Genomic DNA, 23,039 nt, shown 5'->3' on the forward strand with positions numbered 1-23,039 from the left:
CTGACTAATGTTTTTGGCACCAAAATTAGTGTCCTATAAGCAAAAAAGACCACAATAGTACACATAAATAAAGGAGCCTGGCAGGATCTGCATTTCCCATTTTAAAATGTATAACAATCTTATTCATTTAGCCAGCCACTTAAGTACTTTGTACAAGTTCCGTAGCTAATGACTACATTAATGATGTAACAAAGTGAGCAGATCAAATACAGCATCAGCCATGAAAACTGTTACATTCTCAGAGATGACAGGAGAGAAACCCTTTTATCCCATCTTTTCCAAATTTCTGTCATTGTAACAGCATTGAAGTTCTGAACCTTAAGAATCCAGAACATCAGATACACTTAAGGAAGACATTGGGGTGCAGAACATCACGGTTGTCATTTGTGACTCTGGGTACTATACAGTGTATAACGTGACTTCCAAAGCATGGCTTTTGGTATAAGAGGGTGTGAGAAATGCACCCTGCTAACAGGGAGAAGGGTGACTCTTACAGGAGTTCTGGAGGAGGGTTTTCTGTGACCCTGGCCTGCCCAGGGTTGCCCTGCTGCTCGTTCCCTCCGTTTTTTGAGGTCAGAAGATGGGCTCTGGGCTGTGTCAGCTTTATTGAGGTTCAAAGTTTAGTTTTTGAAATAAAATTTCTCCGCATGGTATTGTAGACTTTTTTTTAAAAATGAAGGTTTTTGGCAGTGATTATGGAAATACTACAGGTTCAAGAACGCTTAGAATAGCTTTGGACTATGAAGTTGTCTGGAAGAATGATTTATCCTGCCCTGTAAATGGGTTGGGGGTGATAGGGTGCCAGCAGCAGCAGCGTCAGAGCCTCACGCTGCCTTCCAAACATCAGTCATGTTAGATCGTCATCCTAGTGGTTATTAGAGACAAGCGCCTGCATGGTTATTGTAGTTAGGAGGTCAGATGGCAGCTAGAAAAGAAAGACATCATTTTAAATAAGATTTATTCATAGGTATTTTAGGAAAGATTTACTCATGAAAATCTAGAATTGTGGTGGTTACAGGAACAAACTAGAAGATAACAATATCAATTATTAGTACATTTCTTGGCAAGTGGATGAAATTCATCAGTTTCTTTTGCCCTCTTTTCATAGGCACATGTAGGTTTGCGAGGATTACTATACCTCCAAATGACAACAAGCCTCACTTTGTCATTATTCCCTAACCAATATAGTGTAACAACTACTTACATAGCATTGACATTGACACTGTAAGTAATCTAGAGATCAGGAGAGACGGGAGAATGTGCATAGGTCGTGGCAGGTCACACACGGTGTTTCCTGCAAGAGGCTTGAGCATCTACAGACTTTGAAATCTGCCAGAGTGTTGGGGGATCTTGGGACTCATCCCTTCCAGCTAATGAGGGATGTCGTAATACTTCTGACACTGACCTATTTGCCAACAGGGAATAATCAATTTGCTTTCATTGTTCATTGTGTTTGAACAACAGATAAATGTTACAGTTTTAGAGTTTGTTCAGGGACTGAAGTTGAACAGCCTGTGTGTTTAGCTAGGGAAGATAGCTAGCCTGGAAATTTTAGGCCTCTTCAAGTTTGTGAAAGTTAGGGGGAGTTTTTTGGTTGTTGCTTTTTTGCTTTTCTGTGGGTAGGATCCGAACTTTTTGTTTTTCTTTCCATCCCTGTGGAGATGCCCTCATGTGCCATATCTGATGTGCATGGTGACTTTTTTGTGGTTGTTTTTGGAGGAAGGTAGTATTGGAGATTGAATTTCACACTGAGCTACTGCTCTGGTCCTTTTTACTTTTTAAGACAGGATCTTGCTAAATTGCTTACACCAGACTCAAACATTTGATCCTCCTGCCTTAGTCTCCCAGAGACAGGTGTGCGCCATCATGTGACATAGTTCTGTGGATGTTAGTGGTTTGAAGAAGAGAGAAAAAGGTACTTAATGTGAAATGCTTCTATTTGGCAGCTTTTCTTTACATAGTTGCTCCTCAAGGCACGGCCTCGTGGCTTTACCAATTCTTATTTTTAAATTTAAGGTTTGTTCAAGCCAAAACAAAATTTTTAGTTGCGTTAAGTGAAGTTCATATTTACTCTCTTTATTGCAGAGCTCCTTATATTTACTGCTGAGACACTGCTAGGCAGGTCCCTGCCTCGTACATTTCTAGTCCACACTTTTGTCATCTTCAACAGAGGAAACAGGAGCTTAGATTTAACAGCTTGCCTTGGATGCCATTTCTGCTAACTAAAACTGGGACCATAGGTCAGCTTTTCTTTTATTTCGTAGATGGTAAGTGATGGTGTGGATTATTTAGGAGAAGATTCGTTTGTTTTAGTACAGGCAACCTCGGCATGTGACCTCATTTGGTTATCTGCTTGGATCATGTGGGGAGGACTGAACAGTGCCTGGGAGAGGTGAGCAGGGCATTGCAGGGTGAGGCACCCGAGCATGGGAGACAGCAGATTAAAAGTAGGTTGAAGGGAAAAGCCACAAGATCCAATTCTGTTGTAAGATGTATTATTTTCAGAAGACTCCAGAGAAACTCCCCCCAAAATTTTGTTGTGTAAATATTAGTAAGTGATCCTTGGTAATTGTAAGGGGAATCAAACTCTATGGTGAATGCTGCTGCCAAGGATCGTCTAGTGGAAAGACAGACTTTAAAAAACATACTGTGTGTCCTCTTCTGGCTTACTCACTGGATCTGGCACCCAGTGACTTCTGAGTCTTGCCCAAAATAAAAACGACCATGAAGGGTAAACATTTTGAATTGAATCAGAACATGAAAGCACCCACAATAGCACAACTAAAGACATTTGCAGAAGAGGATTTCTAGAACTGCCTCAGAAAGTGGCCGGAGTGACAGAGTCAGTGTGAAGTAAGGGGGAGCATATTGAGGGGGGACAGTAATGTGCCTTTTACTGTAAAACTTTTTTTAAAAAATTGAATATGCACTGTATTTTTTTAATCACACCTGTAACTTTTGCAATTGCTTTGCAAATTGTCACTGGTAAAATGTTTTTTTGGGGGGTGTTATGTAATATTACAAATAAATTAAGGTGAAAAGCTCATGAAACAGAATGTAAATTTAAAGGAGATGGGGCAGGGCCAAGAAGAACTGATTGCTCCCGAGGGTTGGAAGCCTGGGTTTCTGTTGCATATAGTATGATAGAAGTTTCTCAGTGCTTCTTCTGCGGTTGTCAGTGTCCTTGTTCATGATTAATTGCCATTCCTGCCTGAATCTCCAGAACCTCTGGGCTCTTTCTTGACACAGTGGCGATGCCATTGGTAGAACAGGATCAGGAGTCAAGGAGAAACAGTCCTCTCAGATCTGATGCATCTGCATAGTTCTGCCTCACTGTGATTAAGGCTTGTTGCCTACAGAAAACTCTGCTGAAAACTCTTCCCAGAAGTGGCTTTGTGAGCGTGCAGCTTCAGAAAGCTAAGGAGCTAACAAGCTTTCCCTAACCCTTTTAGCAGCTTGTCCCACTTTTACTGAGGGTTTAGCAGTCTGTCTGCACACGTTAAGTTGTTAAAATGTACATTTTGATCACCTTTAGCGCACTTAATTTGCACATCCATTTAAAAAAGCTCAGGTAAGGCTGGCCACTTGACCATTGTTGTGTGCAATTTTTGTGTTTGTTTCCTGCTGTGATAGTTGGGGGTCCTATAAAGGTAACAAGTTAAAGTAGCGGAAGAAGACAGTGATGATTCAACCAGCAGGCGTACATGGTGGTTTTTTGTTTTGCGAGCCCTTAGAATTTTAGAATATCTTGGAAGCAAGATGTTACCAGTAGTTCTCAGGCTCACAGAACTTAGAATTCATTATCTTTTAAATTATTAATTTGATTCATTCATTTTGGCTTTCCTATGCAAAACGGAACACCTAGGGGAATGGAAGATTTTTGCCCCAAATTTAAATACTATAGAATGCTCTCCATGTGCCCTTCCTCGGAAACTTGCTTTGCAAATACTGAGTTTTCTGATCATTGAAAAATAATGCCATGAAAATGGGACTATAAAATGTTTATTTCTAATCCTGTTTGTCTCACTATTCACATATGCCCAAATGATTGCGAACGAATTCTCCTCGGTCTCCTAAAGTCAAAGATAGTCCCTATTCTAACTTCATGGCCGTTTGACATGTAGTGAGTTGTAAGCATCCCCTTCCTTTAAGGGCCCACAGATTAAATATCAAATGCTTTACTTTAGAAAAAACTTGTTCATTTACTCAATAAATACTTACTGATGTTCATCACATTCCTGACACTGTCCATCAACCAAAACAAACAAAAAAAAGAACTGCCCTCTCAAAGGAGTCTGCATCCTAGTAGAAATATGTATCTTTGATGATATGTTGTTTAAAATGTATATTCTTTAAGTGGAGGTGTGTTTTGGAAGACCGGATCTGCATCATTCTCAGGCCGGGGCAGTGGCATTTGGGTGGCAGGATTCACCTTTAATACTGTCCTGTGTGCGGTCATGTTCCAGGAACCTTGAGATCATACAGTGTCAGAGTTGAAAGATGTCCAGTTCCCTCCTTTCATTAATCAGAAATAGTAAGAACCTTATATGCATATTCCTAGTCAGCCAGCCAGAAGACTACAAGTTTCTCTGTTTCAGGCACTATAATACATAAAAGTCATTTTCTGCTCAGAGTCGTCTTTAGAATACTTGAGTGAAGTGCGGGCTCTCGTTCATCCCCTTGGAAAACGGATGCCAGGATCAGGTAAAGGATGCGCCTGCTGCACTGAAAGATGGCTGAGAATTGATTACATAGTTCTACCAAAGAGGCTAATTTTTGAGTGGGAATTATCCCTAGAAATAAATAGCATGTCCCTAGACAGAAATGCAGCATGGACCGGATTGTAGTCACAATCTGAACAAAGTAGGAAATACTCAAAGAAAAAAAGAAAAAACCTGTTTCAAATGTTACTGCAATCTCTCAATCAAAATAGAATCCAAAAGCAAAAGTATCCCAAAAGAAACTAGTAAAACAAATGTCCTATCTGCTGGTCAGCTCCACAGTTTCTGAACAAAGTACCACTTAGCATCCTTTTAGTAGTTTTTGGGCTTGTTTAAAAATCACTCCAGTGTGTTATAAGTAGAAACAATTTCAAGGATTCTCTTGTGGCCTTGGAACTTTTGTAGGATCTGACATTTTTAATAATACAGTCCTCCGAAAGTTTGAAGAGAAATAGGATCTTTCAAGACCCTTCCCACCCAGAGTCAGGAGAGTGCATCCAAATTCCTAGACAGGTTTGTTTTAAGTCAGGGTAGTTGCTTGTGTAGTTAATGCTTCAGCAGTTTAGAGTGTGTTCCCTTTGCTAATGAGGAGATAATCCAAGTTCTTCCTTCAGCTGGAAAAGTTTGTTCACTGTGTCTCAAGCTGTTCAGAATATCTTTGGTTAGTTTCACTCTAGCCTAGCTGGAGGATGTGATGCAGAAGAGGTTATTGGAGGTTAATTATTAAGTGCCTTTGAGATCAGCCGATTGTAATTCACATTCCGTAAAGCCACGGTTTATAACTGGTAAGCTGAATAAATGGATTATTGCTAAGCCTTACTATTCTTAACTTCACCCCTAACAGGAATGGTAGATTGTCACGTCACTCTGAAAAGTTTGGTTTTGGTGAGTATGTAGAGACTGGGCAGATCTTAGGAGTTGTTACAGGGAAAAGCAGAGGGTTGGTGTGGTTGTGATAACTGCAGGACTTGTGTCTGCGCTGGACCGATAGGCACCAGACTCTCACTTGCTGGTGGGAAGGATCCTGGGTTCTAGTTTAGGTGTAGCTGCTTTGTAGCTTGGGCCAAGTTATAAAGCTCTTGTCGTAACCGCTAGCTTTAAAATTAAACAAAATACTCATTTCCCTGTGTACTGCTTGTCAGGGTGGTGGTGATAGAGAGTGTAGATGGTACTGTCAGAAGGAAACATGTTTCCAGGTCACCCATGTAGACCAACTAAATGACGCTTCTTAAACTGGAAGACAGTTTTGCATTTTTCAGGTCAACATTTCATTACGGGACGTAACATTTCAGGTCTTTCAGTGGTAGCTTTGGGGTTAACAGCGCATGCTGCTAATGTGACTTAGAGGACTTTACTGTTTCATCTGTTTCAAATTCAGGAGATTTATGTGTTAGATTTTTAAAGTTCTGTGTCTTTCTCTTAAAAGAAAGATGAGGACTCTTGTCCTAATTAATTTACATGCATTCCCTGCAGACTTGCTCGTATACAGGTACAGTTTTGTTTACTGAGTTACAGTAAGAGACTTCATGCTCCCTGCCTCGTGTGCACCCCCTACCACACACGTAGCTCTTTGTAAAATGTGCGGCTGTTTTAAATTGCTGCTTCAACGGAGCACGTGCTGGGTGGATTTATAATCTAGCTGTTTCTCTTCGTTTTTTATTTTATTTGAGGTTTTGTTTTTATGATTTTAAAATAAGTGAGTCTACTTAAGTAGACTGTAAGTCACCCCAAGGTTCTAAGTGTGAAGTGTCACACCCGCCCAGGAATTCACAATGAACTTGCTCAAGGAGGTCTGCCTTACAGAAACTCAGCAGGATCAGAAGTGTTCTTAAGCGTGATGAGAGGCTGGAGATCGTCCCTCTCAGCCTGGTGGACTGTGGCTCCCTCTTTTGTGCTGGGTCAAGCAGGAGAAAAGAATGGCGCTCTTGTGAGTGTGTGTGTGTGTGTGTGTGTGTGTGTGTGTGTGTGTGTTTTGTTTTTAAAAGAGAATACCTCATAGTCTATGGCCTTTGTAACAGATACAAATTGAGTGAAATCTGAAGCATTTAAAACAACTCTGAGAACAGCCCCCCACATTTTTCTGGTATTTCCAGTTTTGTGCCTGTGTCCCCTCCCCCACGCCGAGATCTAGAGAATTAAAACTTTTTCCAGGAACCCTGCTGTTTTTGAGGCATTTGTCTGAATTTCACAGTGAAATAAAATTGCCTGTTTTTCTTTTTTAAACTATGGAAATTTATTGCAAAATTCATATGTAGGAACAATTTAATCAGGTTTATGTTATATTTGAAAATAAAATTTATCAATTTGAGTGTAAAAGTGGGGTTTGATGAAGGTGCACAGTTCTGTAACAAGATCACAATCATGGTATAAAACATTTCCAGTATTTTTGTGCTTTTTTTTCTATCCGTTCCCTCCCCTTACACGTGCACCCTGGCAACTCCAGAACTGCTATTGTGCTTTTTAGAAGTTCATCTGAATGGATTCATACTCACTGTAACCCTCTGTGATAGCTTTCTTTTTTAAGCGCAGTGCGCTTGAGATGTGTTTGTGCCTTTTATCAGTGTCTGAAAAGTACCACTTTTATGAATATTTTATTATACAGGCCTCTCACATATTGTATCCATTCATTGATAGATGAACATGTAGGTTATTTACAGGTTATCTTTTATTATGAATAAAGCCATCAGAAGTCTTTTTAAGTTGTATGTGCTCATTTTGGGGAGGTAAATACCTAGGAGGAGGTTTGCTGGGTCATAGTACATGTTACATAGTATATGTTTAACTTTATAAGAAACAGCTAGACTTTTCCAAGCAGGTATGCATTTTGTATGTATGTATGTATGTATGTATGTATTTATGTTACCCAGGGATTGAACTCATGACCTGGTGCTTGCCAGGCAGGCATTTACGCTGCTAAGCTAAATCCGCAGCCTTGCATTTTATATTTCTATCAGCAATATGTTAAAGAGGTTTAGTTTTTCCACATCCTCCCCAACACATGCGATTGCCAGTCTTTTTATTTTTATCCATTGTAGACTGTACTGTGTTTGCAATGGTAGATACCTCATTATAGCTTTCATTTCCATTTATTTAACAGCTAGTTGGTAAAGCATCTTTTCCTGTGTGTTGTGGTTTAGATTTAAAACGTCCCCCAAAGCATCACGTGTTGTATGTCAAGTGTCACATGTCTGGGAGGTGATTGGATGATAGGGTCTCTCACTCATCAGGAAGTTAATCCATTGATGAGTTTATGGCTGAGTGTGCTGGAAGGAGGCGGGCTGTGCTGGGAGCTGACACTAGGGGTATGACCCAGGAGTATTCCTGTCCTGACTCCTCCCTTCACTCTCTGCTTCCTGCCTACTGTGGGTTGAGCAGGTTTCTGTCAGGTTTCTTCTGCCTTGGAGTCTTCTGACCATGGACTAACACCCCAAAACCATCAACCAAAGTAAAACTCTCCCCTTTAAGTTATGAGTGTCAGGTTGTTTTGTCTCAGCAGCAGGCAAGTGGCCATTACTATGTGCTTATTTGTAATTTTTGTATCTTTTTTTGGTGCGGTGTCTATTGAAATCTGCCTCTTTTCAAAAATAGGATTGTGTTTATACTATTCAGGCAATAGGAGTTTGTTAGGTATTCTTATGACCCTTTATTTTAATCAGAAGTAAGTTTCAAAACCAAGTATGGTGGCACACACCTCTAACCCAGCACTCGCAGGCAGGAGGTTCACAAGTTTAAGCCTAACCTGGGCAACTTAAGACCCTATCTGTCTCTGAAGCTAAAAACGAGCGGAGACATAGCTCAGTGCAGAAGTTCTGGGTTTATTCCCTAGCACTGTGTGTGTGCGCGTGTGTGTGTTTTACAAGTGTCAGTTCCTATTTGTGGGTTCTTGCTCATTTTATTGTGTTGTTTTTGAAGAACAAATTTTAAATTTTGCTTAAAGTTCAGTTCATGCTTTTTTCTGTTCTTAAGGTTTTTTTTTTTTTTTTCTAAATCTGTGGTCCCAATTATTTTTCCCATATATTTGTCCAAGCTACCTAATTTTAAACTTAAGTCTCTAATTCATTTGGAGCTAATTTTAATATTTTATGAGAGGGTCTGGATTCATTTCTCCACTGAAGTATTTGGGGAGGGGGGTGGTGCCAGGAATCAAACTCAGGACCGTCTTTGGTCTTGCCAGGCGAGTGCTTGTGCCTCTAAGCTACCCCCTGGCCCTTCCATCGAACTGCTTGGACACCTTTGTATGTTTCTGTCCCTGTGTCCTGGTCTGTTGGTCTATATGTCTTTTCTTCTGCCAGTATCATACTGTCTTTATTACTGTAGCTTCTCCATAAATCTTGAGATCAGGTAGTGATTTAATTCTGTTTTTAAATTACTTGGACAGCTCTAGATCTGGTCTTCTTTAATTTCTCTCAACATGTTTTGCAAATTTTACAGTTTTTATATATCTTTTTATAAAATTTACTTCTTGGAACCTTATATTTTAATGTTATTACAAATGGCATTTAAAAATTTACAATTTCTGATTGTTCCTTTGGTTATGATGTGTCCTTTCTGTGTGCTTTGTTTTCTATACTTGCTGTGATTGTATCTTAAGGTCTCTTATCTTCGGTAGTGTCTGATTGCTCTTGATCCTGTCTCATGTATTTTCCAATGTAGACAGCACATTTTCTTCATTAAAAATGAATTGGTTTGTTTTGTATCTTCATTTTCATATTTGCTTTTTTGCTCTTAATACATGAACTATATTTATAATTTTTAACTATTATATATATAAACATACACACATTGTCATATAATCAACCTACTTAAAGTATACAAATTAAGGAGTTTTGGTGTTTATAGGTTTGTGTAACCACTACTGCAATCTAATTTTAGAACATTTTCATCACTCTGGAAGGAAACCATGTACTTTTTTGTAGTCTCTCCTCAGTTTTCCTACTCCTCTCCAGCTTACTGTTCATGAAATGTCCAGACTATTCTGAACGTTTCATATTAATGGAATGATGTAATCATATAATATGTGATCTCTTAATTGACTGTTTTCTTTCACTTAATATTCTCAGAGTTTATGTGGTAGCATTTATCAACACTTCATTGATTTTTATTGCCCAAATAATATTCTGTCGTGTGGATATACCATATTTTATTTAGCCATGTATCAGTGGGCATTTGTTTCCATTTTTTGACTAGTATGAATAATGTCAGTGTGAAATTTGTTACAGGTTTTGTGTAAACATACACACAAAACCTGTTTCATTTATTTGGGTGTATGCCCAAGAGTGGAATTGCTGAGTCATAAATATTTTTGACCTTCTGAAGGGTGATCAACATGTTTTTTCAAAGAAGCTACACCATCTCTAATGGTTTACTTAATTCCCTAGTCTGTTAATCTGCCAGCTTGTCATTTCTGAGTCTGTGTCTATTGATGGCTGTTCTCCTGTTGTGGGTCACATTTTCCATTTTTTTTACATGCCTGCTATTTTTTGCTTGGGTACCAGATATTGTGAGTTTCACCAAGCTGAGTGATGGTTTTGTTGTAATTTTTAAAGTGCTAGTCATTGTCCTAGCATGCAGTTAAATGACTTGGAATCGGTTGTATCATTGTGAAGCCAGCTTGTAAGTTCTGTTATAGTAGGTCCAGCGTAGCCATGAGTTTTAGGGATGATTCAGCCATTCTACTAGTCAGTCAGTCTTCTGAGATCTTTACCTCCTGTCAGGTATATTTACTTGTTTTTGCTAGTGAAACTTGGACTACTCCTAGCCTTGGATGAGCGCTGGGGCTTCTTAGGCCAACTGGTGCTTGTATCCAAACTTCAGTTTCCTCCCACCCACGTGCAGATCGTTCTGAAGACTCCAAGGCACCTGTGCCATTCCCTGCTCCCAGGTGTACTGCTGTGCCAACGCTCGTCGTCTTGGGCTCCTTGAACATGGTCTTCCTGATTCTTGACTTCAGCTGCCTCTGCTCTGTGAACCTGACCTGCTCCGGAGTTCCCTGCTCGGTGCTGTAGCTTGGAAACTGCCTTCTGGCTGTTACAGGGCTTGTCTCAATTGGTTCGCTTTTCTCAGGGATTAAGTTCTGTGCTGCCTGATGGCCAGAGTCTGAAAACAGTTGCTTTATGTGTTTTGTCTGGTTGTTAGTCCACTATAGATGGAAACCACGATAAATAAATATGTCAGTGCCAAAAATCCGTTACTCTGTTAACTTTCTAAAGTGGAGCCTGTTACCAGAAGTAGAAATAAAAGAAATCAGTGCAGCTGTGGAGCCAAGACAGAAAGTCATGGTTATTTTTACTTTTTAACACTGACCATTTGACCATTTATGATTTAAAAAATTGTACCTAAAAATTATCAAGATATGCTATATGCATGTAGTCGTTCCCGAAAACAAATGTAATTATAATGTATTATAAGTATATACTAATAAAACTAAATAGGAGATGTAAAGTAATTCATTAATGGGGCTGGGGATTTAGCTCAGCGGCATAAGCACTTGCCTTGCAAGCAGGCGGTTGTGAGTTCGATCCCCGGTACCGATAAAAAGGAAAAAGACAAAAAAAAGAGATTCATAAATGATGCAGATGCTTACAAGTTAAGTGGTATAGTAGTATATGTAAGTATATGTACAGTATAAAATATCAACAGTGTGAGCTATGCATGGAGATATTTACTAGGCATCACGATCTTTATTCCTACTTAAGTGTTGGAATGTGCCAAACAAATGAAATAAAAATAGTTTTCTTATTCTGGGTATAAGGTTGAATTCTTAAATTTATCTCCCAAGTTTTGACATTTGGAAATGAAAGTGGACTACAGTGTATTTTCAGATGCAAAGTTTACCTCATTTCTTCATTGTCCATCTATTTATTGTGTCCAAGAATAACAAATTTCACGGTCATATTTGTAATTTTTTCTTTTTTTGTGATACTGGGGATCTAACTCAGAACTTCATGTGTGCTAGGTAAGTTCTCTACCACTGAGCTATATCCTTATTCCTGTATCTATATTTTGTTAATTAGAACTGAGCTGTATTTGCCTACTTTGGAAACAGCATCTCTTGTAGACTGATGTTATAGGAGGCTCATATCCCAGTTAAGAATAAAGACCAGAGCTACAGAAGCATATGTTGTATTGCTGTATCTGAAGTCATGGGTGTGATTAATGGTCTGTAAGAGTTTTCATTTGCCACATCTTGGGCCAGAATCTCACTGAGGCTTGGTTGCAGAGCCTGACAGATGAGTGTTCAGCGCATGCCATGCTAAAACATGACATCACCTTCTGGAGGCCTCATTTGCAATCTGCCCGGGATCCTTCTGCATAAATCACGGGGTAGAGCCAAGCATGTGTGGAGTCAGAGGGACTCTCTACAGATTTCTTAATGCAGAATAATTAGATAATATTCCTTGACAGAACATAGTTCATTCCCCTACCACTTTAATAGTACGTAACTTTTGTGCTTACAGTTTCCCTAAAATAAAACCTTTCTTCAATCGGTAAGCATGTTGTGATTGGGTGGCATCATTTTGTTTCATATGAGATGCAGAAGTTTTCCCTAAGAACAAGGTAGCTGCTTTTTGTAGACAGTGCCCCAGCCCTGTTTATTTTCCCCACAGTATTTAGAGGTAGGGGCTCCACACAGCAGACACCCTAGAGAGCATAGTGTTTTTCTGGTGGAGCTGGGATCGTTGGTGTCATGGAGCTTTGCTCCTGAGGATGAAACATCAAGTCACTATTTATCTTGGAAAGAACTAATAATTTGTTTATAGTAATAACAATTTTCTTTTATTTTTCTTTCTCAGTCAGTAACAGCTGCTGTTGGCGGCTTATTACTAAGATTTCGAGTTGTTGTTTTTACTCTGCCTTAGCAGTAGAAAACAAAATTAACACTGTAAATGTTTTTACTTGGTAATAGTAGTTTTTTGGATACAGGGCCTGTACTGGTATCTTTGTTGCACTGTGTCATACTCCCTGTCCAACGTCTCCCAAATGTAGATATTTTTTAGATGTTTGAATGAATGATACAATCAAAACCATTGTAGTGTCTCATTAACATTGTCTTATGCTTGCACTCACTTTCAAAGAGAATTTTAAGGATAACTAGTAGTATTTTGTTTGTTCGAGTTGGGTAATTTTGTTGATGGAGAATCTACGTTCTTGTGAAATAAGTTTGGAAAAAATAAGATGAATGGATAATTGGGCACATCCTGTGCTGCTTGGTGAATCACCGAAGGAGTGTAACAACCGCGAGGCGCTTTGGGAACGGGGCTGTGTCCTTGCTCTGTGTGAAAAGTGGGGAGCGCCCACAGGAGCAGCAGTTCATTGAGGCAGTGATCACAGGACAGCGTGGAGAGCCTTACTAAGTCACAAACGTGTCCATTGCCGTTAAGTCAAACCAGGAGTTCCATGGTCATTCTTAAGGCCGTGCCAGGAGGCACAGTTCATAAATACCCACGGCAGTGTCCAGAAGAAAGGATTTCTCTTGTTTATATGACGCACCTTAGTTACTGCAGCGAAAAATTCTTGGAGTGAATGTCCTATCCCTCATTGGTCAGTTTTCTTTAGCTCTGAATCCTTAGGATGAAAATGTCTGAAAAAGTGAAATATAAATCCAAGGCCAGGTTAGGGGTTCACATTGTCCTGACCTTGTAACAGGGAAAGGTCTTTTAAGTGTTAATGGAATGTAGAGATTGTGAGTGTGAATACTTTTCTAGGACTTGGAAGAGTAGCACTCCCGGGGTCAGCAGAGGTGTCCGTGACTCTATGAGACTGTAACCTGCTCCCCTGAAGAGGTAGGTCTGGTGTGAAAACAAGGCTAATGATTTAAACACACTAGAAGACAAGACTCTTCCCTCTGGAAGAAGAGGGAGTTTCACTGGTCTTCATCTGTGTCTGCCTGTGGCACCTCTTTGCTCCAACCCTTGAATTATTTTAAAGAAGAACTTTGATTTATTTTCCTTATGAGCAGTAGCATTTCCAACATGGCTAAGTGGCCAGGAGACAAAGAGCTAATTTTTAAAGAACTTTTCGCCTCCAGGCACTTTTCTTCTTTGCCAGTGCCAGGCTTTGGCTTTCCTCCGAGATCCCACTGGTCTCCAGCCTGAACCTGGGCCCTGTGCACTTCTGCAGTGTGGTCTCCAGGGCTCTTAGGCGTGCATTTGGAACTGAAGGAGGCCACTTGAATCCCAGCTCTACCATGTATCAGCTGTGTGACCTTGAACAAGTCACATGGTCTCTCTCAACTTTTCTAAAACACAGCATGAAGATAGTGCTACCCGTGTATTACAGGGTTGCTAGGATTAAAAGAGGATAATGGCTGTGAAGTGCGTAGCATGGAGCTTGGCAAATTGTAAGCTTCCCATAAACTTCAGCTGCTACTATTAGGTGGTGATAAAGATGTTGATGAATGTGTAATCTTTTCCCAGCTTGATTGTCAGCAACTTGAGGGCAGCAATGCCTTAACCTCTTATGCATCATCCAGTCTCCTCGAATAATAATTGTTAGTTACTTCTTAAATGTGGTCCTGAGTCCCTGTGAGGCCACAGCAGAGCCCCTCTGCCTGTGCTGACCTTCATGAGATCTTGCCTCTCACCATTTTAGTTTTGACACAGAGGCACCAGGGTGCTGGATCGTGTGCCGTGGAGGATGGGGGTGGGTTCTGGCTTGATTTCATTGGTCAGGGCCCATTCAATCTTTGGTTATGGGTGTTTGGTGCGGTTTATCATTCCCGAGGTTCATTTGGATAGGACAGCCCTTGAGTTCTGTTTTGCTTATTGGTAAATAGCAGGGGAAGCGACCCTATCAAGAGGGCTGTGAGTGGGGTCAGTGGCTTCCCCTTGTGCTGCCTTTCTTACGGCCATGTCTTAGCACTGCCTCAGTTTGGAGGGGCTTTTTCCTCTGAAAGCATGAATGAGTTCACACTAAAGATTTAGCAGGTTATAGCAGTTCAGGTCTCCTCCCTTTAATAACACAGAAATTTACAAAGCCTGTGCAGAAGTGATCTGAAACCTGTGATTTTACCTATGAGATGCTGCACTTTTGGCCCCAGAATACCTTTTTGTGCTTTGCTTATCACATGGTGGGGCAGAGAGGGATGATGTCACTAGAGGCTAATGGGGAGAGAGAGCCCAGGATGCTGCCCAACTGCACAGTGCACGGCAGCCTAACACAGGACAAGTGGGCTCCAAACCCTTGGCTGGGCCAAGACTGGGAAACCACGCCTGAAACCACATAGGGATACTGCTGAGCATTTCAAGAGTGTATGCGGAGAAAGGTGAGAGGTCTCGGCATCCCTGAGGTCAGCAGTGTCCAGTGCTTGCCAGGCCGTCACACCTACGACCCGCCACGTAGAAGAAAGAGGTTTGCGGAGTGTGGCCTCAGCCCTGGCGTGCGGGGCTCTTCTGCACTGTGACTTTAGTCGTGGGAGGGCTTAGTGTGCCTGGAGCTGAATCACAGGTTTTTGTGGATGTTGGAACGGGAGAGGCACGGGGCCTCTGAAACTTTGAGGGAGGGCAGGGTGGCTCTCCTTCCTCTCCGCTTGGAGGGCAGAAGAGTCACAGAGGAAGCTTTCTGTTCTGAAGGCTGCTGTGTACCTGAGGCAGCCAGGAAAGGCAGGGGAAGTGCGGGGAGGGCTCCTTTGGTTCCTAGTCATTTCCCCACGGGTGAGTCTTCTGCTCCCCATCAATGTGTTTATCAGTATATTTTCTTTTTAAAAACACCTCTGCTTCCTTCCCCTCCTGTCATCCCCCTGTTTGTGGCCTCCCCCCGACCACACGGACTCCCAGGGGAGCCTTGTGTTCCCACAGGGAGGAGGCAGGCAGCAGGAGCTCTAAGGTCTAAGGGCTCCCCTTCTCCCTGGGAGATAATCCCACACAGGCTGGCTTCCGCCTGGATCACTGTGCCCTGCTCACTTACTCTGAGCAAAGGTGGAGCGTGGTGTCTGTAAGAAAACTGGGCCACCCACAGACCTTTCTCTCTTTCAGCTGTTCTTCAGAAGCTTGCTGCTTCTGGCTCTGTGTTTAAGAGGGCCTTAAAAGATTCTTGAAGCTTTCCCCCAGTTGAGCTGCAGTGGAAGGCGGAGGAGGGCGGCTCACTTCTGGGGCAGGCAGCCCAGAAGGCATTGAGGAGGTCTGAGCTGAAACAGGTGTTGCTGTGTCCTCCCTCTTCTCTGGCTCTGTTTGTTCCCTGTCTCATCGTGGGACATGCCTGAGGATGGCAGCGTGATCTGCCGTTGCTTCCCAGCCCCTGGATTTGGGAGGTTTGTGGTGGAGCCCAAAAAGTGGCAGGACAGACACACACACTGAGAACCCTGGATATCCCTGGAGCCTTCTTTGTTGAGTTTATAAATGTCCTCCTTTCTTGGTGTCCAGGTCATTGCTGAGTGTGAGTGGGAGGTACAGGGTGTTTTGCTAGTGAGCACAAGGTACGTGGGGCAGGTAGATTGTAGCGAACCCACCTGCACATGTAAGTCATTCTTTCCTAGTGCCTCACCTCCTTGGGGATCAGAGAAGCTTGTAAGCAGCATCCGAGGACTGGTGGACACTCTGGCTCTCTCCTGTCCAGGCCTACTGGATGTGGCCTTCATCTTTGGAAGAACTTGTTTTTCCTTCAGGTAGACCTGGTCACAATTTCTGCCCCTGGGCGTATGCTTTTAAGGTGTCCTGACTATACCAAAACCAAACAGCCTGTCCTCAGATGAACGAAGCAACACACACTGCCACACCTCTGATATTTGTAGAAAATATAATTGTAACAGGTATTAATTAAAAGGTGTAGCAAGTGGTGACAAAGTCTATATGGCAGTCTGTGGATTTCCCTAATTAAATAATCTCAGCTTCTAAAATGAAGGGCGGAGAGAAATTCAGGCCTTCAGCTGTGGGTCTGAACTGGGCTTAAGAAGAACCTTCCTCCTTGCATGATACTGACTGTTCTCAGTATCTCACAGGAGGCTTCTTTAGTCCAAAAAGTAGAGAACAACCTCCACGTCTTCACTGATTATTTGTTAACTGGGTTTAGAAGAAAATCGTATGTGTCCGTGAAAGTAGGTAGTTATTAGACAGGTTGTAGTAATAGTTGTCCCCAAGATTTTCATCTGGATTACATACAAAATTGTGACAGGAACCTCACAAAATAGTGTTGGGGCTTGGTGAGGGGTAGAGCAGGGCAAGGGAACCTCATTCTTGCCATGAACATGTTTGGTATTCTGGGAATGTTCTTACATGGTGAGTGAGGCCTGCATTTGTATATCCAGGTCATCAGCCGGAGGTTTTGAGGCCTGTGGTTGATAGACTTTGGGGTGTATGTTTTTCTGATGTGATATTTTTTAAAACATTTTTTTTTTAAAATCTTGGTTTACTTTAGAAAGATAATTTTTTTTTTTTTTGGTACAGAACCAAGGAATTTGAAACAAAGATTATGTAATTCAAGATACACAGAGAAAATTACCAAGTTAGACCAATAGATTTCTCACTTAATAAATAATAGCAAGAAAATAACAGCATAGATCTGGGATGGGAGGGATTTTTTTGAAAGGATTATTTGTAGTTAGCAGGCCAGATTACATGTGGGCTTTGAAATACATTGTTACCACTTCATTTTTGCAAGGGAATAGTCAAAATGTAAAAAGTAAAAAATTAGTGTTTCATTTTGGTGAAACTTTACATAGATGGTATATTGTATATTCCTTAAATTCTCTGTGCATAAAAATGAAGGATCAGCAAATCACAAGTATATCTCTGAGTGGAAATGTGTGGTGGTGTCTCCGAGACATTATACTTTTCCTTACAGTTGCTTGACATTTCTAAACTTGACATTTCTGAACTAAAAAGTTTATGGATTAAATGCATGCTGTGTACATAGGATAAATATTTTTATTTGTATTTACTATACTTTAAGCAAGAGTGTTGATAAACTGTAATGAATTAGCATATTATTATAATTTTATCTTAATAATTGGTACTTAATTTCTTTGAAAAGTTCAGTTCCATGAGGAGGGATTTCTGTTTTTGTTGTTCGTTTTTAGTTTTCAATAGTATTTAACTTTAAAATAATGATTGAAGTAATAATTTTGTTAGGTCACTAGGTTGGTGGTGTCTCATCTTTTGTGTAGTTACAATTAATTTCGCGATAGGTTGGCAGGCTAGGTACATTCTAGGCTGGTCACAGGAGCACTGTTACAGGTACATTTGTGAATCTGGTGTAAGATTCCTATTTTCACTGTGTGGAGCGTTTAATTTTTTAAAGATTAGATTTAAAAATGCCTTAGCCATCACTGTGGGTCTTGGGTGAGCCACCAGCTTAGCTAGCCAGGCTTGATTGGTCTCGTCTTTCAAAGGAGCCGAGCATTGCTTTATGCCCTGTGTTGTTGAAGGAGATCGTAGGCGGCAGCAGTGCTCCCCCTCACACTGACGCTCGTTTCTCCCTGCCTCTGCCCCGGAGGCGGGAGCACTATAACTTAGGAGTCATCTGAACTCTCTCTGTGTTACATATGCTTAGGTGCTTGCTTTCCTGTTAGTGCTTGGTGGACAGCTGATGAGAGAAGGCGTGTGTGGGGGGGGGGAGTGATCACAAGTGGGTGTGATTCTGGGACATCTGGAAAAGGTCAGGGTATGTCCAGCTCTCTCTGTTAATGTCATGGCAATTGGGAAGTGAGCCCAAGTTAGTAATTTGAAAATGTTGCCCATGTGTAACCCACCGTGGTTCAGGATGGGCCAGCTGTGTGGGTCTGGTCCTTGCTAAAACTCCCTGCTTGCGGTGTGATCTCGGGGGAGGCCAGCTTGCTTGCGGAGGTGCGACACCTCGGGTGTGCTGCCAGCACAGGTACAGTGCTGTGGCGCTTGTCTTAGCAAGTGGCCGCTGCTTTCCTCGTGCCTACATGACCTGAGTACGTATAGCAAGGTGAAGAGACACTCACTGATTTTTTTCTTCGATGAAGAACAAGTATATAGTTTGGAAGGGAATACTACAAACTTCTGAATTATAGTGGTATGTGATAGTCTGCCTTCTCAGCCTGTTTCTGTTCCCAGGAGTCTTTGATTTCATAGCTTTTTAAAAAACACACACCCATTCTTATGTCAGAGTGAAACGTCCCATGAGGATAATCTTATTTATCAGTCACTAATGTTGAATTTTATGTTCTCCCACCAGCTATGCCAGTATCTTGATTATGGCTGTACGTGGTTTTTACCTCCACTATAAACTGCCGTATCTCACTAGCAAAGTCTTAAACCAGGACTGTCTCAAAAGCCTGCCATATGAAGCAACTTAATCTTGAAGGGTGACCAGGCTTCTCTAGGTGCAGGAGGCTGGACGAGTTCCATGCGGTTAGGGTCTGTGTATCTCTGGATTGCCCTGTATTTCCAGCCCCTGACAGAGAGCCTGGTCTGTGGTGTGTATTCCCTAAATATTTGCCAAATAGAGAAATGAGCACAGGGGTACATAGTAGAGATGCCGGGATACGGCAGGTTGGTACGGGTCTGGAAGGCTTGGCACCTGGGGTGGAGATGGGTAGAGGCATTGCTGTGCTTGGTACACGTCTCTGCCTCTCCAAGTCCATCCTGCATCGAGGCGGGAGGCAGATGGAGAAGAAAGGAGGTGCCATCAAAGTTCTGTGCAAAGAGTGTGAAAGAGTTTAAACCCACTCCACAGCCACTTACAGTTAGATGGGAAACACTGCCCTGCCCAGGGCCGGGGCGGTGGGGTGTGGCGTTCTGCCCTCACTGGGCACTGATAGCGGACAGGTGGAAATGAGCTTGGGCGCTAGTACCTTCTGACCTGCAGGGGCCTTTGAACCTCTGCAGTTGGTACAAGGGTCTGATGTCAGTCCCAGTGTGGACTGGCAGTGTGGCTGACGTGCCGAGGGCCTTGTGTAACTTCTGTAACTTCCCTCTGCCCCATTTCTCATGGTAAAACCAGACCTGGCGGAGGGTAAGTTGGGGTTGTTAATGGTTTCTAGCAAAAGCTAGTTTATGCATTATCTTTTGGTGGTGGTGGTGGTTACCAGCATCCTGTGGATCTTAGAGAGAGGAGGAAGCAAGCAGCATTCTCAAGAGCGAGACGTGAAGGTGGCCTGGACCGTGGAGAACCGCTCTGGACTGTTCCCTGTGCAGGGCTGGAAGAGGGCCCTGTAATCTGCTGCCACTGTTTTCCTGTGTGTTGCTCAGGTTCTGAGCCACATGGAGAGGTTCGTTAGCTTGGGTGTCAAGTTAGGGGAAAATGGTTATTTTTTTCCTTTGACTATTATATCCCACATAGTGTACTTTGTGAGACTGTGAAGTCAAAGGATGATATCATATACGTATATTCTCTTTTTTAGTAGGACTTAGCAGGAGGTAGAAATTTTAGTTAGGTAATACTTTTGCCAAAATCTCTTTCAGCAGTATTGTTTCATAATCTTTAAAAAAAAACCTTTGTACATTAAACAAGTGAAGTACCTACTTTTTTCTAAGGTTTTATCAGCCTTTTTTGTGAATAGAGTAACATTTGTCTTTTCATAGAAATTCCTTTGATAGGATTTTAGATAATAAGCCAAGGAAAGAAGCTTTTCATCTATAAGTCCCTGTGGCCTTGGTGATGGTGACCCTTTGATAAAAAGATAAGTAGCACAGACCCGGAAACTGATTCAGGTACATTGTTTGGTTGCATACGTTCTGTACCTGCACCCCGAGACAGAAAAGGCCTATCTGAGACTTAGGGGCTGCTGCATCAGGTCATCTTTGAGTCTTACAGTTTTAAAATATGGCCTTTATTTTACTTTATATAGTTCTAAATGCTTAACTGGCAGTTTCGTAGGGAAGTTTATTTTCTCCTTGCGTGGTGACGGATTGTAAGTGGCTGCAGGGAAGCAGGCTTCATAAAGAAGGGAAGCAGGTGGGTAAGGAGAGTTTTAGGAGGGAAATAAGGGCAGGGACGTAGTAAACAGAGTAAGAAAGGTATCAGAGGGTACAAGAAAGACAGGGAAGGAAGGAATTACAGACAGAGAAAGACACAGGACGATAAGGCAGAGTGATGAAACTAAGGCATTAGGAGCCAGCCTGTTGTGGGTTAACGGTGAGTGTCCCCCCAGAGATTTACGGATGGAGGCCTGATCCCCAAGGCAGCAGGGGTCGCAGGTGGGCCCTAGAGGGGTGACGGGGCGGGAGGATGTCCAGTGGACTAACCCACTGGTGGCTTACAGCTGACTGGGCTGGGGCCGAGTCAGAGGACTTGGTCACTGGAGGCGGCTGGGTGTAGGTGAGCAGCACTGCCCTGTGACAGCGGGGACTGCAGCCTCTGACACTGTTAACCGAAATCAATCTTTCCTTCCTTAAGTTATTTATCGCGGGTATTTTTGCCACAGTGATGAAAGGCCAACACAAGCCCTGAAAAGGCAAAGAGGGCATCAGGTAGGAGTGAGCCCTCAATCCGTGTGCAATTTGGGGTTTTATTTTCGTGGGGTGGGAGGGGGAAGGGGGAAGGCAAGGGCACGGGTTGATTTGCATGAAGACAGGATAGTGCTGGTCTTTTCTACATTTTCAATGATGACTTTTGTCATGTTTTTAAACTTAGTTTTCCTTGACAGAAGACATTAAATAAAAGAGGAGCCAGTTCTTTGGTTGGTTTTCTCTGGCTTTTTTATGACTAAAGTAGCACTTGTCCTTAAGCACCTTTGATGGGAATTAAGATAATCAGCCTGTGAAAAGCACAGCGCTTGCTGTGCCTCTCGAAGGGCCGCCTGACCCCTCTTGTCTTGTGAAAAGTTTCTTGGGTGTTCTCTGCCAGCATTTCCTTTCTGAGTTGCCTGCCTCAAGGGGTCTGGTTGTAACGGCTGCCTCTCCTGGAATGGAAACTGGGGTCTGCTGGGATACAGTAGAGGGCCCTGGAACAGTGGGCATTGCAGATAAGGTCACTATTTATTATTTATTTGACAGTATGTAAAATGTTTTATTCTTGTAAAACATAGTACAGGTAATCAGAAAAAAAAGCTCGGTTTTTATGCTTTGTCAGGTGACCTGGCTCTGAAGCGAATGGGGTGACTTTCACCCTCGCTTGGCTCCTGGCTCCGGGAGAGCTGACTGGAGCCCCCTGGGGGTGCCTCTCGTCTCCGGGACCTGGGCTCTAGGCGGTGGTGGCCAACCTGAGGCACACAGGCCACAGTGGACTGTGCATAAGCTTTACAAGTTTCGCAGCACTGATTAGAGATTTTGCCACTGTAGTTTACTTCACTGACAAGTTTGAGAATATGGCCAGAGAGATTTAAATGTGTTCATTGAGTTTATGCTACCTATTTTGAGAAAATATGCCTTTGAGATTCCTTAATTTAAAAATTATGAGAAAAAAATTCACACAGAAGTATGTTATCAAGATTTTGCCTCATTTTCTTAATCTGTCACATTTTTTTTCTTTTTGATTTTTTGTTACTCCTTTATTAGGGATTTTACAGCAAATCTTAGGCCTGTTATTTTACCTCTGTATACTATTACTGTGCACCTTGGAAGAATATAGCTATATCCTTACACAGTCACAGTGCCGTTACCACAACTAACTATGGCTCCCACAGTTCGTTGGTCTCATCTTAATACCCAGTTTAAATGTTTAAAAATTCTTAATTCTGTGAAGAAAAGGCCTGTTTCAGCTGGGTTTGTTAGAATCAGGATTAAACAAGTGCCACACGTGGCACACAGATGGTACCTCCTTTAATCAAGGACAGGTACCACCCATAAACCTTCTGCTGTGGTTTTCTATGCCACCGACTTCTTGCAGAACTGGCCAGTTTTCCTGCAAAACGTCCCCCGTCTAGGTGCATCTGTCTTCCTGTGATGCCCTTATCATGATCCTTATCACCTGACTTTCCGGAAACCGGAAGTGAGCGCTAAAGGCTTGATTAGATCCAGGTTCACCATTTCTGATTGAAAGTGTTGTGTGCTTCCCATTGGGTCACAACAGGGAAAGCCCCCTGCATTTAGTTAACCAAACATAAGAATGTTAGTGAGCCAAGGACCAGTGCCAGGCAGTGAGAGGACTACCAAGCTGCGTAAAGTATAGTCCCAGTGGCCTTGTATTTCTTTTTGGAAGCGGACCGTGACCAGGGTTCTGATAGAAGATTCGTAAAGTGTCGTGGGAGCTGGTGGAATACTCCATATCTAAGGAGGGTTGCCCACGCCTAGGAGATGGTAGCACTCTGAAAAAGGTGACACGGAAATGCAGGACTGCCCCACGCGGTAGTAACCGTGCTCTTTCATTCCGTGCAGTTCTTGGCTGAGTAACTCCTGTCCCCTGACACTGTGGATTGCACTGTTTGAGGTACATGAATGTGACTGTGGGTGCCTTTGAGTGCACGTGGGTCAAAAT

The 23,039-nt window shown here is 42.3% G+C and overlaps 1 protein-coding gene across 3 annotated transcripts in view; it reads left to right on the forward strand.

The window, feature by feature from the left end:
* Foxo3 (forkhead box O3) overlaps window positions 1-23,039 on the forward strand; it is a 108,482-nt gene that overhangs the window by 37,657 nt on the left and 47,786 nt on the right. Inside the window, exon 1 of one of the 3 annotated variants that reach the window (XM_063253982.1) lies at window positions 22,005-22,991. The exons of the other annotated variants lie outside the window; for them this stretch is intronic. The gene's annotated coding sequence lies outside the window, so the exon portion shown is untranslated. Of the gene's footprint in view, window positions 1-22,004; window positions 22,992-23,039 lie in introns of those variants that run through there. 3 annotated transcript variants of the gene reach the window in all.

This window comes from Cavia porcellus, unplaced genomic scaffold (genome assembly GCF_034190915.1).
Source record: "Cavia porcellus strain 051 isolate PalLab524CR breed Dunkin Hartley unplaced genomic scaffold, mCavPor4.1 scaffold_7, whole genome shotgun sequence".
In the NCBI taxonomy this organism is placed as follows: domain Eukaryota; kingdom Metazoa; phylum Chordata; class Mammalia; order Rodentia; family Caviidae; genus Cavia; species Cavia porcellus.